Raw genomic sequence first — 16,222 nt, 5'->3', positions numbered from 1 at the left:
TGCCATGGCTAAAAAAATCAATGAGAGGGGGGCATAGGTCACCGAACGCACTCATGGGTCGACTCATTCAGGCTCATTTGAGTCTGAGTCTTAGTGAGTCCGGGCCAGAAATCTTTTGGTGAGACAGAACTCGAGTGAGTCCGCCTGAACAAAATTTTGGTGAGGGTCAGTCTGAGTGTGAGTCGGAGAGAGTTCCACAAGTTTTGTCTGTCTCTGGGTGGGCAAGGGGGGGGGGCACTTGCTGCCCCCTGGCTACGCCCCTGACTTCAGGTGCAGTTGCAGTTGAACATTTTGGCCCCCTTCGTTTCCAAGAAGGCGGGAGCTGTCCTGGTTTTTCGCTGCACGGTCAGGGATTTCGGACAGCACGGTAAGATGGCAGGCTGAGCATACGAAATCAGCGTAGGTTTCTTTGAAGCGTGTAACAGGGCGTTTCTTTTGTATTTTGCACGATATGTGGCAGAGATCGCTTCTTTTGGGAAATGCTTCACGCCCATATGGTCAGTAGGCTGCAAGGCTCCGTCAGCTTTCGGAATTGCCTGTCGCCACTTATCTAAGCGCTCTGGTTCCCGCGGAGCCTTCAAGAGCGACACACGCTCCGTACGAATACAACACTCCGACTTCCATTTTGGGACAAAACACCACTTGCCGATTTCGAGCCGCAGCCAGTGCCAAAACCGCTGCCGCCTACTCGGAGCCATATGCAGCGCCGAGGGATACGTCCACTGAATCACAGAGCGCGAATCAGCTGAACAAAGACAGTGGCAGGGCTCACAGGCATAGGGCAACGCATTTCTAAATAACAAAATCCTATGCACTCAAAGCTTTGAGGAAGATTTTTTTTTTGGCACGTGAATTAGAACATGAGCACCACGTGAATACCTGGCACGCCATACAGTAGCGCCATCTGAACTCGTGCGACGCGCACGCGAGTGTGATTGAGCGTGTGCTTGGTGCGCTGATCGCGTTTTTCAAGGACATGGCTCTCCTTGAGTGCCTCTTACTGCGTGGACGTGTTTTAGGGGCGAAGCTCCTTATGGCGTGGCTTGTGCGTCCCTTGTAGTACGTAACCACCAGTGGCACATACCCGAATTAGGTATAACATTTGACCTCCGAGGTGGTGCCGGCGAGACATTTCTTCTGTGCGTTGTTTAACAATAAAAAATTGTGCTCAATGTACATGCCAATGGCTGCTAATGGGGAATGAGAGACAAGAGCATTCGGCTTTTAGTCAACGCGCACGCTGCGATCCCCATTAGCAGCCATTGGCATGTACATTGAGCACTATCGGACAAGAAAGGGTTGCTACATTATACTCGCTGGGTGTAACCTCCTTAGTTTTAGAAAGGTTTAGCGAGCGTTGAGCCGCAGGGCCATGAATACATTGAACTAGTATATACCATGAATGAATTCGAGGTGGTTAAAGGGGGGAAGGAGATACGAAGCGCAAGCCGTAAGAATTTAAAAGCTGAATCCTCCTGTCTCTTATTTCATATTAGCAGCCACTGGCATGTACATTGAGCACTATATGACAGGAAAAGGTTGCTACGTTATACTCGCTGGGCGTAACCTCCTTGGTTTTAGAAAGGTTTAGCGAGCATTGGGCCGCAGTGCCATGAATACAGTGAACTAGTATATACCATGAACTCAAGGTGGTTGAAGGTGGGAAGTAGACCCGAAGCGCAAGCCGTAAGAAAGTGTGCGTGTGCCACCTCTCGTTGTGTCCTTGGAATGTCCACTGAATGGCGGTGTTTCTATATGGGGAATATATGATAAAAAGATGCGAGATGGTGGGATTGTAGTGTTGAACAGATGGACGAACGGACACACACAGATGCATGGATGGACGCATGAATGAACGCAGGGGCGGACGCATGAACGAACGCAGGGACGGGCGCACGAACAGACGCATCAACGGTCGCACAGACGGACGCATGGACGGACGAATGCTTCGCCCCACTCTCCATCATTCACTCCGTGGATATGCTGCCATTTTTTTTTCCTTTTCTGTGCCCCCCCCCCTTTTTTGTAATGCGAAGCATTTTTTGGAGAACTTCGGCGACTTTGAGCGTATCTATCTATCTATCTATCTATCTATCTATCTATCTATCTATCTATCTATCTATCTATCTATCTATCAGCCGCCTAGGACATTTAGGTCTCCTGACCGTTTCGATAATGGTATCAATGCCAAACTTGGTATGGTATAACATGACTGTATGAAGCACATATTTGACTAGTCATAACAAGAAAATCATGATATGTATGTCATGAATGTCATGATTTACGTTTTATGCTCATGCTCCTGCAGCTGTTGCGGTGCTTTTGTTCACATGACATCTTGCAAAACTCGTATGGTATGACATGATTGCATGGCGAACACAAGTGACAGACCCTAACATGAAAATTATGACATGCGTGTCATGTAACAACATGACTACATGCCGCGCTGATGATGCTCTCGCGGCCGTTTCGCTAGCGTCACATATACCGAAATCGGTATTACGGTACGTGAATAGATGACGAAGGTGTGTGACTGGTGCAAACATGATAATCATGATATCCGTGTCCTGTAAGAATATGAATACAAGCCTCGCTCATGATGCGCTGGCGGCCGTTTCACTAGCTTCACTTATACCAAACTCCGCATTACGCGATGCGAACGGATGACAGAGGTAAATGACACATCCAAACATGATAATGACGGCATGCATGTCATGTAACAACATGACTACATGCCACACTCATGATGCGCTCACGGCCTATTCGCTAGCTTCATATATGCCAAATTTGGTCTTACGTGACGTCAATGGATAAAGAAGGTACGTGACTGGTGCAAACTTGATGGGATGCTTGTCATGTGAGAACATGACTACATGCCACAGTCAAGGCGCCAATACTTTTCGACGTGAGGTGGTGCGCGTGCTCGCCGGCGTTCATTTCGTTGCGTTTCGCCGGCGTTGCCACGCCAGGAGCCAGTCCTGCCATATACTCGCAGGCGCGCGCCGCGGTGCGTTACTTTGACGCATGCGCGTTTCAACGCATCCGGCGTCTTTCCGTCACAAAAAGAGGGAGACGCAGTGTTGTCTGAGTAACGCATCGGCACTAAATGCTGCATGTAGCATTGCGCGCCGGTTGCCATCGGGCCGTGCCGAAGGACACTGGTCGCGCCGGCCGCGCCTGGCGTCAGACTATAGAGTGCTCGCGTTTATCTAACCTATCGTCGCTGTGCCCAGCGTGCGCGCACGTATGCGGTACATTGGAGTATATTGGCTCTTCATGATGTGTTCGCGGTCGTTTTGCTAGCTCCACATATACCAAATTTGGTGTTACGTGACATGAATGGATGATGAAATACATTACTGGTGCAAACATGATAATCCTGGCACGCATGTCGTATAAGAACATGACAACATACCACGCTCATAGCATGCTCGTGGCCGTTTCGCTTGTTCCACATATACTAAATTTGGTATCACGTGACATGAATAGATGTTGAATTTAAACCACACATCCAAACATGATAATCATGACATACAAGTCATGTACAGCATCATTTACCTCCACCTCGTATTGTTGTGCTGATTTTAAAGTCACATATCAACCTTTCTCATTCGTGCTTCGGATATCACTGATTCTCACTATACGTCGGATCTGCCAATTTTATCTGTCCTGGCCGTTTCGGTAATGATAACATACCATACTTGGTATGGCATAACACGACTGTATGAAGACCATATTTGACTAGTCATACCATGAAAATTATGACAAGTATGTCATGAATGCCATGATTTACATTTCATGGTCATGCTGCTTTTGTGGTGGTCTCGTTCGCATGACATGTTGCAAAACTGGTATGGTATGACATGATTGCATGGCGAAGACAAGCGACAGACACTGACATAAAAATCATGGCATGCGTGTCATGTATCAACATGACTGCATGCCATGCTCATGATGTGCTCTTGGACGTTTCGCTAGCGTCACACATACCAAATATGGTATTACGGTACGTGAATGGATGACGAAGGTATCTGACCCATGCGAACATGATAATCATGACATGCGTGCCATGTAAAAACATGACAACACACCACGCTCATAGCGTGCTCAGGCCATTTCACATATACTAAATTTGGCATTGCGTGACGTGAATAGATTACAAAGACAAAAGACACATTCAAACATGATAATCATGACACGGAAGTCTTGTACGGCATTATTTACCTCCATCTCGTAACGTTGTGGTGATTTGAAAGTAAAATATCAACCTTCCTCATTTGTGCTTCGCAAATCATCGATTCCCACTGTACGTGGGATCTGCCGACTTTTTTTTTAAAGGCAAAGCATTTCTTAGTGAACTTCGGCGACTTTGAGTGTCTATCTATCTATCTATCTATCTATCTATCTATCTATCTATCTATCTATCTATCTATCTATCTATCTATCTATCTATCTATCTATTTATCTATCTATCTATCTATCTATCTATCTATCTATCTATCTATCTATCTATCTATCTATCTATCTATCTATCTAGCCGCCTGCGACTTTTAGCTCTCCTAGCTGTTTCGATAATGGTATCGATACGAAACTTGGTATGACATAACATGACTGTATGAAGAACATATTTGACTAGTCATAACATGAAAATCATGACATGTGTGGCATGAATGTCATGATATACATTTCATCGTCCTGCAGCTCTTGCAGTGGTTCTCTTCACACGGCATGTTGCGAAACTGACATGAGTGACTGGCGAACACAAGCGACAGACTCAAACATGAAAATAATGGAATGCGTGTCATGTAACAACTTGACTACATGCCACGCTCATCATGCGCTCGTGGCCGTTTCGCTAGCGTCCCATATACCAAACTTGGTATTGCGGTACGTGAATGGATGACAAAAGTATGTCACTGGTTCAGACATTATAATCATGGGATGCGTGTCATGTACCAACATGACTACATGCCACACTGATCATGCGCTGGCGGCGGTTTCGCTAGCTTCACTTACACCAAATTTGGTATTACGGGATGTGAATGGATGACGAAGGTATGATACTGGTGCAAACATGATAAACATGAGATGCGTGTCATGTAACAACATGGCTACATGCTACGCTCATGATGCGCTCACGGCCGTTTCGCCAGCTTCACATGTACCAAACTCGGTATTACGCGACGTGAACGGACGCCATATGTAAATAGCACATCCAAACATGATAATGATGACATACGTGTCATGTAACAACATGACTACATGCCACACTTATGCTGCGCTCGCGGCCGTTTCACTAGCTTCACATATGCCAAATTTGGTATTGCACGTCAATGGATGTCGAAGTTATGTGACTGGTGCGAGCATGATAATCATGAGATGCGTCTCATGTGAGAACATGACTACACGCCACGTTAAGTGCGCCAATACATTCCGACATGACGTGGTGCGCGTGCTGGCCGGTGTTCGTTTTGTCGCGTCACGTCGGCGTTGCCACGTAAGGTGCCGGTGCTGCCATATACTCCCGAGCGCGTGCCGAGCTGCGTTGCTTCGACGCATGCACGTTTCAGCGCGTCCGGTGTCCCTCTTTCACGAAATGAAGGAGACGCAGTGTTGTTTGGGTAACGCATCGGCATAGAGTAATGTTACTCTAAGGCGTCGGCACAAAATGCAGCATGTCGCTTTTCGCGCCAGTTGCCGTCGGGCCGCGCCGATGGACGCTGGTCACGCCTGGCGTCAGACTGCAGAATCCTCACATTTTGCTAACGTAGCGTCGCTGTGCCCAGCGTGCCCGCGCGTCAACGCTACATTGCAGTACATTGGGCCCTTCATGATGCGCTCGCGGCCGTTTTGCTAGCTCCACATATACCAAATTTGGTGTTGCCTGCCGTCAATGGATGACGAAATATATGACTAGTGCAGACATGATAATCCTGATATGCGTGTCATGTAAGAACATGACACTAATACACGCTTATAGCGTGCTCGCGGCCGTTTCGCTAGCTCCACATATAATAAACTTGGTATCACGTGACGTGAATAGATGACGAAGGTAAACGACACATTCAAACATGATAATCATGACACGGAAGTCACGTACAGCATCAGTTACCTCCACCTCGTAACGTAGTGCCGATTTTAAACTGACATATCAATATTTCTCATTCAAGCTTCGCATATCATTGATTCCGTCTGTACGCGGGATCTGCCCATTTTTTTTTTTCTCAGTCAAACCGAGTTCCAGCGAACTCTCTTCGGTTAGTTCAACGGATCTTTATTTCTTGTAATCCGCGGCTAGGAGCCCTGGTGAGCGCTCCGCGCTCACGCAACATCAAACGCGCCCTTCTTACATGACACCTCACCTACTTTGCGTTACATCTCGCCCAACTTGGCGGATCTGTTTCACCAGGTGTTCCCAGCGACCTTCCTGAACGGTTGTGTGCTGGGATTGATCAGACGTGGGCTGGTGGAGACGGATCGAATGTGACCCTTCTTTGTTTTCTCTCTTTCTTCTTCTTTCGCTTTTTGCTTACTTCTATTCCCACTATACCTTCTCACACCGTGCCACACATGCATGCTGGCCGCGTACCAACGCTCACTTGTTCACGCTATGATCTTTCGTACATTTTCTATGTTCCATTTATTATTGCAAAAAGCCATCATCACCAATACTCTTAGCAAAGAGAACTCCCGACCACTGCTAACTCACATACATGGTGAACACAAGCAGAAAATTCCAGCATCACTTCGAATAACGCAAACGTTTTTCTGATCGATCGATTGATAATCGAAACCTTATAATGCGCAGCTTCATAGTGCCAAGGGGAAGTGACGTGGACGAATAGACCACACTGCGAGTCCAATATAAACTGTTTTTTTTTTTTTAAGCGAACCTGTGCCCAGTAAACGGAAAGTCGGATTACAGTTGCGGTCCTGCACTGATTGTTTGATTTGTGGGGTCGGAAGTCCCAAAACCACTATTTGATTATGAGAGACGCCGTAGTGGAGGGCTGCGGAAGTTTGACCACCTGGTGTTCTTTAACGCGCACCCATACCTGAGTACACGGGCGTACAGCATTTCCGCCTCCATAGTTTTGCACTGATAGCGGCGAATGGAGGGTCAGCCGTCGAACAACTGAGAAGCGGCGAAGCGTGTCGGCATTTGTACCCTTGCTGTCGAATATTCCAGCGTTCGAATATGTCATCGAATATTCCAGCGCTGGAATATTCCATCGAATATTCCAGCGCAGAATATTCTTGCGCGCAAAGATGAAACATCTGATGTAATCCGAATAACAAGCGTTCTTGATTTAGACCTCATTAAGTAAAAGATGGTGAAGAGAAAAACTTTCTCCCAGATATGAATTTTCGTGAGTTCACATTGTCGACTCTACAAAAAACAATTCCTATATTAAATAAAGGCTCTTTTACCGTACTGCATCAAAATATAAGAAGTATTAGGAACAAACACGAAGCTTTTGATGTATTCATGAGTGTTCTTCACGCGAACATCGATGCAATATTGTTTACAGAGACATGGCTGTGCAATAGGGATCTTTCTCCCGTGTTTACAAATTATAATGTAACGCGTCTGGGTCGCACAGGAAGGGGTGGAGGGTTGGCTATATACCCCCAGCAGCGCTATTCCTTTCGAACGCTTGATAATCTGTCTGTGAGTTGCGGTGACATAGAGTGCCTAGCAATTGAAACAAATCATTTTGATTGCTGTGGTATAAGACCCCCAACTGGATATAAGCGACAGTTTCTCAGTCACTTAAAACAAGTTTTGCATTGTTTTAATGAAATCAAATACCATTTTTAATAAGGGTAACGTAAATATCAATACGATAAGTGAAGACGTGTATGCACTTGATTTAAAAAACCTTGTATCATCATATGGGGCCCAAAATGCCATTTTAGATTCTGCCCGCATTACTACCACTAGCTCCACGTCACTGGACGTGCGTATAACAAGACTAAATAGTGGCGATTACACTGCAGGCACAATATGCGCAGACCTAAGTGATCACCTACCTATTTATATTTCTACAGAAGGCCTGTTGCGTAAAAATAAACGCCCAAATGTCTCTGGGTTCAGGTGTATCAATGACGATTCTCTGCTTAAGTTTGCTTATTTGATTGAACAGACTGGTCACCTGTGTATGTACAATGCAATCCAGATAGCACATATGGTACTATATAGCTATTTTCCAAGTGCGCTACATTGCTGCTTTTCCAATACAACCAATCAGGATACGAAAGGCTAAGAATAGAAAATCATGGATCAATTGTGACCTCTCAAAGTGCATCCAACACAAAATTACAGTTTTTCACAGATTTCTTGCTACTATAGAGTTGTTGAAATACTGCGCCAATTCAAGAGATTCTGTAACAAGCCAAATAGTGACACTAGAAAGGCTAAACTTGATTCAGAACCAGCAAAAATATGGAAGCAAGTAAATTCTTTGACTGGAAAAACAATAACATCAAGTACACTAAGCAAGTAAAAGCTGGTGATATCATTCTAGGGGGCACAGAATTGGCGAATGCATTCAACCAATACTTTGTAAATGTGGCTGTGAGTGATGAAGAGGCAACGCAATATAACAACAAGGCAAACGTTTCCCTGAATTCTCTCGAACTACACGAAATATTACCAGATGAAACCTACCGGTATATAAAATAACTAAAAACGAACGTTGCAAGTCGTTATGATGACGTAAAGGCAGCTCCAGTTATGGTCGTTGCATCTGTACTTAGCCCTGTATTGGCATATATTATAAATTATTCCTTTTTGACTTGAAGCTTCCCGGAAAACTTAAGGTGGCCAATGTTACACCCATCCATAAAGGTGGCAACCCCTGTGACTTAACTAACTATCGTCCGATATCTGTGTTACCTGTATTCTCAAAAATTTATGAGAAATGAATAAATACGCGCCTCATAAAATATCTTGAGAAATATAGTATCTTATCCCCGCATCAATATGGATTTCGCAAAAATAGGACTACGGAAGAGGCACTAATTAGCGTGAAAAGTCGCATGATCGAAAACATTGAAGGTAAAGTGTACACGCTATAGGAGTCTTTCTTGATTTGCGCAAAGCATTTGATTCGGTTGATCATGAAATTTTACTGCTGAAGTTAAACCGCTATGGAATTCGCGCAGTAGTCTCCGACGTATTTAAAAGCTATTTATCATTGAGATATCAATTTGTTAGCATAGACAGTGAAAGGTCTGAATATTTAAACATAAAAAAAGAAGTTCCTCAGGGCTCCATTTTCGGCTCGTGCTTTTTCTTTTATATATAAATGCTATCACAGAGGTTCAGTACACACCCGAACTTAAAATGTTTCCTGACGACACAAGTATATTTTTTTACAGGCTCCACCATTCAGGAAGTAGAACCTTCAACAAATCTATATCTCTCGAAACTCTCAAGCTGGCTAACAAAAACAAATTAAATTTAAACACACATAAAACCAAATTTATTATATCCAGACCTAGAAACAAGCGGATAAACGATAATATAGTCATTTCATTCAGCGATCAGCAACTAGAACAAGCCAGGTACACAAAAATGCCGTCATAAACAACCTCGTAGTCAAGTGAACTGAGACGTCGAACTAGTTTGTACGGTCCGAAGTACCGTCGCAGAAGTTTTTCACTGAACCCCCGTCTGCGTATCGGCGTCCATACCCATACACTGTCCCCGGTCTGGTACTCAACGAAGCTTCGTCAAAGATTGTAACGGCGGCTGTCGGTCGCCTGCTGATTCTTGATGCGTAGGCGCGCAAGTTGACGAGCTTCTTCCGCGCGCTGAAGGTAAGTGGTAACGTCGAGGTTCTCTTCGTCAGCTGCGTTTGGAAGCGTAGCGTCGAGTGTCGTTGCTGGGCTCCTTCGATAGACCAACTTGTACGGCGTCATGTGCGTCGTTTCTTGAACGGCTGTATTGTACGCGAAGGTCACGTACGGAAGCATTTCATCCCAAATCTTTTGCTTGACGTCGACACACATAACCAGCATGTAAGCGGCGGTCTTATTAGGACGTTCGGTGAGGCCGTTGGTCTGTGGTTGGGAGGCTGTGACGTGGTGGTGACTTGTCTGGCTGTACCTTGGGATCACCTGAGTTAAATACGCCGTAAAGGCAGTACGTCTATCAGTAATGAACACCTGTGCTGCTCCGTGACGCCGAACAATATTCTCGACGAAGAAACTTGCTACCTCGGAGACACTGCCCTTGGGGAGGGCTTTTGTTTCGGAATAGCATGTGAGGTAGTCAGTAGCTACCAATAGAAGTAGTCAGTAGTCAGTAGTAGTAGCCAGTAGTAGGCGTGGTGGTCGCTCACAACTTTGAAAGGCCTCTTGTACAGGTAGAGGCGAAACTTTGACGCTGCCAATATGATGGCAAAGCACTCCTTATTTGTTGTGGAATAGTTGGCCTCGGTCTTGGATAGCCACCGGCTAGCACGACTGATGACCTTTTCCACGCCGCCAATCCTTTGTACAAGGATGGCGCCGAGTCCTACGTTGCTTTCATCGGTGTGTACTTCTTTTTCGGCGTATTCGTTGAAATGCGCAAGTATCGGTGGTGTTCGAAGGCGTCATTTAGGGTCCTGAAGTGCTTCGTCTAGTGCTGCTTTCCACCTGAATTTGACGTCGCTCTTCGTGAGGTGAGCCTGCGGCTCGGCGATCTGTTAAAAACGTTTGACGAAACGCCTGTATTAGGCGCACAATCTGAGGAATCAACGTACAGCCTTCTTGTCAGTGGGTTTTGGTAAATCAGCAATGGCGGATGTTTTCCGCGGGTCGGGACGGGCTCCAGACTTGCTTATCAAGTGTTCCAGGAACAACAGCTCCTCGTACGCGAAGGGGTACTTTTCTGGCTTCAGGGTTAGTCCAGAGGTGTCGATAGTTTGAAGTATCAATTCAAGGCGCTGGAGATTCTCGTCGAAGCTGGAGAAAAATACGACGACATCGTCCAAGTACACGAGGCAAGTCTGCAATTTTAATCCAGCCAGCTTGGTGCCCTTAACGCGCTGTAACGTCGCAGGCGCCGAGCAAAGACGAAATGACGTGACCATAAACTGGTGTAATAAAGGCCGTCTGGTGTAATAAAGGCCGTCTTCTCTCGATCTCTCTCGTCAACATCAATTTGCCAATAGCCCATTTTGAGGTTCACCGAAGAAAAGTACTTCGCGTCATGGAGACAGTCCAACGCGTCGTCTATAAGTGTGAGAAAGTACACGTCCTTGTTTGTGGTTTTGTTCAGGCGGCGATAATCTACGCAAAAACGTAAGGTCCCATCTTTATTCTTCACTAATACCGCGGGTGGCGCCCACGGACTCTTGAATGGCTGAATGATGTCCTCGCCAAGATTTCGTCGACTTGTTTATTTACGGCTTCGTGCTCACGCGTCGAGACTCGGTACAGGCTTTGTCGAACTCATCGGGCACTTTCTTCTGTTTATGATGCGATGTTTCGCTACTGGGGATTGTCGAATTCACGATGATGATGAGAAGCAGTCCTTGTATTGAAAGAGCAGGGACTACATCAGCTCTTGCTTGCACTTCGACATCAAAATCAGGTTCGGCACTTTGTTTCGTGGAAGCACCGTCGGCAGCATCGATAAGGGTGAATGAATTGCTTGCCTCTCCTCGATGTGGGCGACCACCGTACCACTGTTAAGGTGCCTATATTCATGACTGGAGTTTGCCAGCAGCACCTTTGCTTTGCCGTCACGCAGCTCAGCTATGCAGCTCAGCTATGCCTCTTGCGACGCAAATCTGACGGGTCAGAAGATGGTGCTTATCACCCTCCATGACGCCTTCAAAGTTTTCGGCTTTTTCGATGCCGTTGGAAACGACGATGCTGGAGAAAGGCGGCACAGTGGTCAGCTCTTCCAACACATTGAATGCGTGATTACTTGGAGGTGTAGGGGTCGGAAGCGCGTTTTCTGGGGTTAGTGTGATTGACTCAGACCTCAGGTCGATGTTAGCACCGTGTTGGCTTAGAAAGTCCATTCCAAGTATCACATCGCTAGAGCAATTTTGTAAGATTACAAAGCTCGCAGGATAAGTCTGGTTACTGATGGTGATCCTTGCTGTGCAAACTCCAGTTCGCGTTATTAGGTTACCTCCAGTGGTCCGAATTTCGGGGCGTTGCCATGCAGTCCTCATTTTTTTCAACTTACTTGCGATTGACCCATTGACGACAGAATAGTCGGCTCCAGTATCGACGAGAATAGTGACGAGGGGGCCGTCGAATAATACGTAGAGGTCGCTGGTTCGTCGTCATGCGCTGCGGTTGGGTCCTGGCGTCGGTTCATGGCTACGTCTGTTTCTTCCGCTGCGTTCACGTTGCGTCGTGACGTCTTCGTTAGGCTGGGAAAGTTCGATGTCAATACCCTTTTTTGTCTTGCGGTGGGTGCTTTCCATTTCGTGGCTGCGGCGTCATCGGTGGCGGCGGAGGATCTTCGGTAGTTCGTCGTACAGCAACCGTACCTCCATCAGGTGCATCCCTCAGTTTTCTGAGTAAGGGCTCAGAGATCGACCCCGAAAAGAGCCTATGTACGGCCCGCAGCGTGGTAAGGCGTAGTGGCCTGGCGATGACGAACGATTAGGTCTTCGGGGTTTCGACTGCGCTCCCGCGAAGTAGTCAGCGATATCATGCGGTCTTTCACCCCGTTGTGGGCACAGTGCGTTGAGGTCGAATCTCCGTAGACCCACCTGTCGGTACTGGCAACGCCGGTAGGTGTGCCCGGCCTCGCCGCAGTGGTAGCAGAGCGGGTGGTTGTCAGGTGCCCACGAAACGACAGTTGTCCACGGCGCGCTGCGCTGACCCGCTGGTGAATGGTAGTGTGTCATACTTTTCTTCTTCTTTTGGCACGACACACTTGGGACATAAGCTATTAGTGGGTAGTCTGCTGAGGAGAAAAAAAGAAGTAGTGAAGAATGGTGGAGATGCATTAATAAACCGCGCTGTGTTTTCGGAACCGCGTTTCAGAATGCTACATTTATTGGTGACCTGGACTACGAACGCGACCTTCCATGGAGCAGCGTGAGCATCTCGACAGCCTCAGCCCTGGTGCCGCTGCCACTGCACCCGGCCATGCACCCTCTTCGGGTGTTGTTGGAGGTACTACTACCATGACCCTACCACAGCTGTGGCTTGCCGATCCCTTCTTATGGTTCATTCAAGTCGAGAACAGTTTCCGCATTCATTGCATCACGTCAGAAGTTCGCAAGCATGAGCTCCTAGTTGAAGCGTTGCCGCCACAGGCAATGGCCGAAATACGCGACATCCTCGTCGGCCCGCCTGGTGACACTCCATATACACAGTCAAACAGGCTCTTCTCCCCCGACTAGTTCCACCTAAGCATCGGCGCATTCAGCAACTTCTGTGCAACGAAGAGCTCGGGGACCGCCGTCCGACACAGTTTCTACGTCACCTGCAGCACCTGCTTGGAGACCAGGCGGACGGCTCGGAAACATCCATAATATGTGACTTGTTTTTACAGCGTCTTCCACCTACCATGTGAATGGCTGTTGTCCCAGCTGAGGATAAGCCGCTGTCGGAGCTGGCAGAAACGGCCGATGACATGATGGACGTTGCTCCGGCGGTTATAAACGGTGTTCACACCTCTCCGATTTCCAAAGCAGATTCCCTCCGAGAAACAGTAAAAGATCTCGCAGCTGAAGTCGCCAACTTGCGTCTGCAATTGCTGAGCATTCGCAACTTAAATGACCAGCCTCGTCCACATCGACCATCTCTCACGTCGGCTGCTCCGCAACGGCCCCTCCACCAGCCCGAGCACTGCTTTTCACCGCAGAACACATGCTATTATCACCGGCGTTTTCGTGCCGCCGCTCGCAGATGTGTGCCACCTTGCTCAAGGCGCATGGGAAATGCTCCGGCCGATTGTCAATAACAGCGGCGGGCGATCAAGGCCAAGCATCAAGCCACCTCTTCCACATCACCGACAGAACCACAAGTCTGCGCTTGCTGGTGCACACTGGATCAGAAGTCAGCATAATTCCAGCGTCCAAAACTGACCGGCTTCTTCGCGAGAAGTCAACTCCTTTACAAGCGATAAATTCTTCGCTCATCGCAACTTACGGACCGATGTCCCTGAACCTTGATCTTGGTCCTAAAAGGAAACTGCAGTGGTTATTTTTGGATAGCGGACGTACGCTACGCAATCTTAGGTGCCGATTTCTTGAGGAATTTTCATCTGCTCGTGAATATGAACCGCTGTAGCCTGGTGGATAGCTATACCGGCTTATCGGTCAATGGTTTTTTGTCACGCGCTACGGCCCTAAACCCCACTTTTGTGAAGCCGCCCACGTCACCATATACAGCTCTGCTGTATATCGCCGCTTGTGCACGAAAATACTCTTAATTCAATCAACTACGCACGTAGTTATCAAGCATTAGAGTCGACATAAAACTATGGCGCACGTCAACCGGCAAAAAAGGCGAGTAATGGCGTTTGCACTCGCCAGTGAATCATCTGCCTCAGGTTCTCGGTAATTTTGGCTAACCTCCCTGTCCTTCCTCCTTTATTCTTCCTCCTCCTTTTGTATACCTTCTTTTCAATTTTATTAATTATAAAAGTAACATAACGTCTTGGAATTAGTGGCAGCCCCGCCGTGGTGGTCTAGTGGCTAAGGTACCCGGTTGCTGACCCGCAGGTCGCGGGTTCGAATCCCGGCTGCGGCGGCTGCATTTCCGATGGAGGCGGAAATGTTGTAGGCCCGTGTGCTCAGATTTGGGTGCACGTTAAAGAACCCCAGGTGGTCTAAATTTCCAGAGCCCTTCACTACGGCGTCTCTCATAATCATATGGTGGTTTTGGGACGTTAAACCCCATTAATCAATCAATGGAATTAGTGGCATGTATTGCATGGATGCCAGTAGTTCCCATATTATGAAGACGCAAGGTTTATTTAGAAACGGAAATTGCGTATGGGCCCAAACTACGACCCGTCATGTGGAACGGTGTGTTTCTTTTTTCAAACAGTTCTTTATCTTTTTTTGCACCACGGTAAGCATGGCACAACGTGGCGTAGTGGTAGAGTATCCGCCTCGCCATACTTAGGTGGAGAGCTCGAACCCATCTGTAAAACTTTTTAAACTTTTTTTACAATATGTGCTTACTCTTTTACCTTATTCTAGTTGCAATATGTTTGTGCCGTAAAGTAACTTTTGGCGACGCTTTAGAGGTTGCCGCTGATCCTTGCTTCGAAGGTGCTCGTGTTGTCGCTTCAGGAACTAAACGTTCATAATTACACAAGCATGGTTTCGTTATCAATGAAAATTAACCTTTTACTTGACGCATTAAACTTACATCTGGGGTGTCCACGCTCAGAGGTGTATGATTACGAGACAGTTATATTGCTTTGCAGCTTCGGTGGTAACATGCAAGTGCTAGATTCTGCTCCATCAGCAAGGACGGAATGCCAGATCGCACTCACGCCTCATTGGCACGAGAGTTGCATAGGCTGCGAACTCCACTTGAGTAGCAGAGAGTTCGCAGTCTCTTTTACCCTACATTCACTGAAATAGTACGTTCCGCGGGCAACTCTGCCCCACGGAGTTAAAAAGCTGTGGGGAGAGTAACACAGTTCCTCTGCTCTTGCAGTACTCCTTCAAACTCTTTGAGTGCAGTACATATCTTACGACTTCGAGTTAAAAAGCTCTGGGGAGAGAAACACAGTCCATCTGCTCTTGCAGTAGTCCCTCAAATTCTGTGAGTGCAGTACATATCTTACGACTTCACGACGTGTCACATAACGCTCTTTGTAGCTATTTTGCTAACACTGCCAGCTGTATGCTTGCTGATGAGACTCCTGCACGTCGTAATGCGTATTATTGTGGAACATTCATCTCTCTAGAATTCGTTATTTGTCGGCGTCGGCTAATATATCGGGTCAAAAATTAAGTTGTGTAAGATTAGGTAGGATAATATGGACCGTGAGATAGGGTATTTGCAAAGAGTGATTGGCAATACTGGTACATGCTGTGTAATCCTTTATTATGACACCTTACACACAGTATTCACTGACTGCTCCAACCTGCTATAACATAGCGTCACACATCGTTTAAGTTCTTTTATTCTCTTCTAGAATACCTTACACACTATTGAATAAGAATCGTCTTCATCATTGGGCCTTGGTGGGCAAATTCTTCTTGCATGCCACGGGAAGACTGCAGACGTAGAG

General features: G+C 46.9%; 1 protein-coding gene across 7 annotated transcripts in view; it reads left to right on the top strand.

Moving 5' to 3' along the window:
- Positions 1 to 16,222, top strand: part of nab (NGFI-A-binding protein homolog) — a 1,065,342-nt gene that overhangs the window by 581,260 nt on the left and 467,860 nt on the right. The gene's annotated exons all lie outside the window — the stretch shown is intronic.

The sequence above is a fragment of the Rhipicephalus microplus genome, chromosome 4 (assembly GCF_043290135.1).
Source record: "Rhipicephalus microplus isolate Deutch F79 chromosome 4, USDA_Rmic, whole genome shotgun sequence".
Classification (NCBI taxonomy): Eukaryota; Metazoa; Arthropoda; class Arachnida; order Ixodida; family Ixodidae; genus Rhipicephalus; species Rhipicephalus microplus.
The sequence above is the reverse complement of the archived record's forward strand: the minus strand, read 5'-3'. Positions and strand labels throughout refer to the sequence as shown.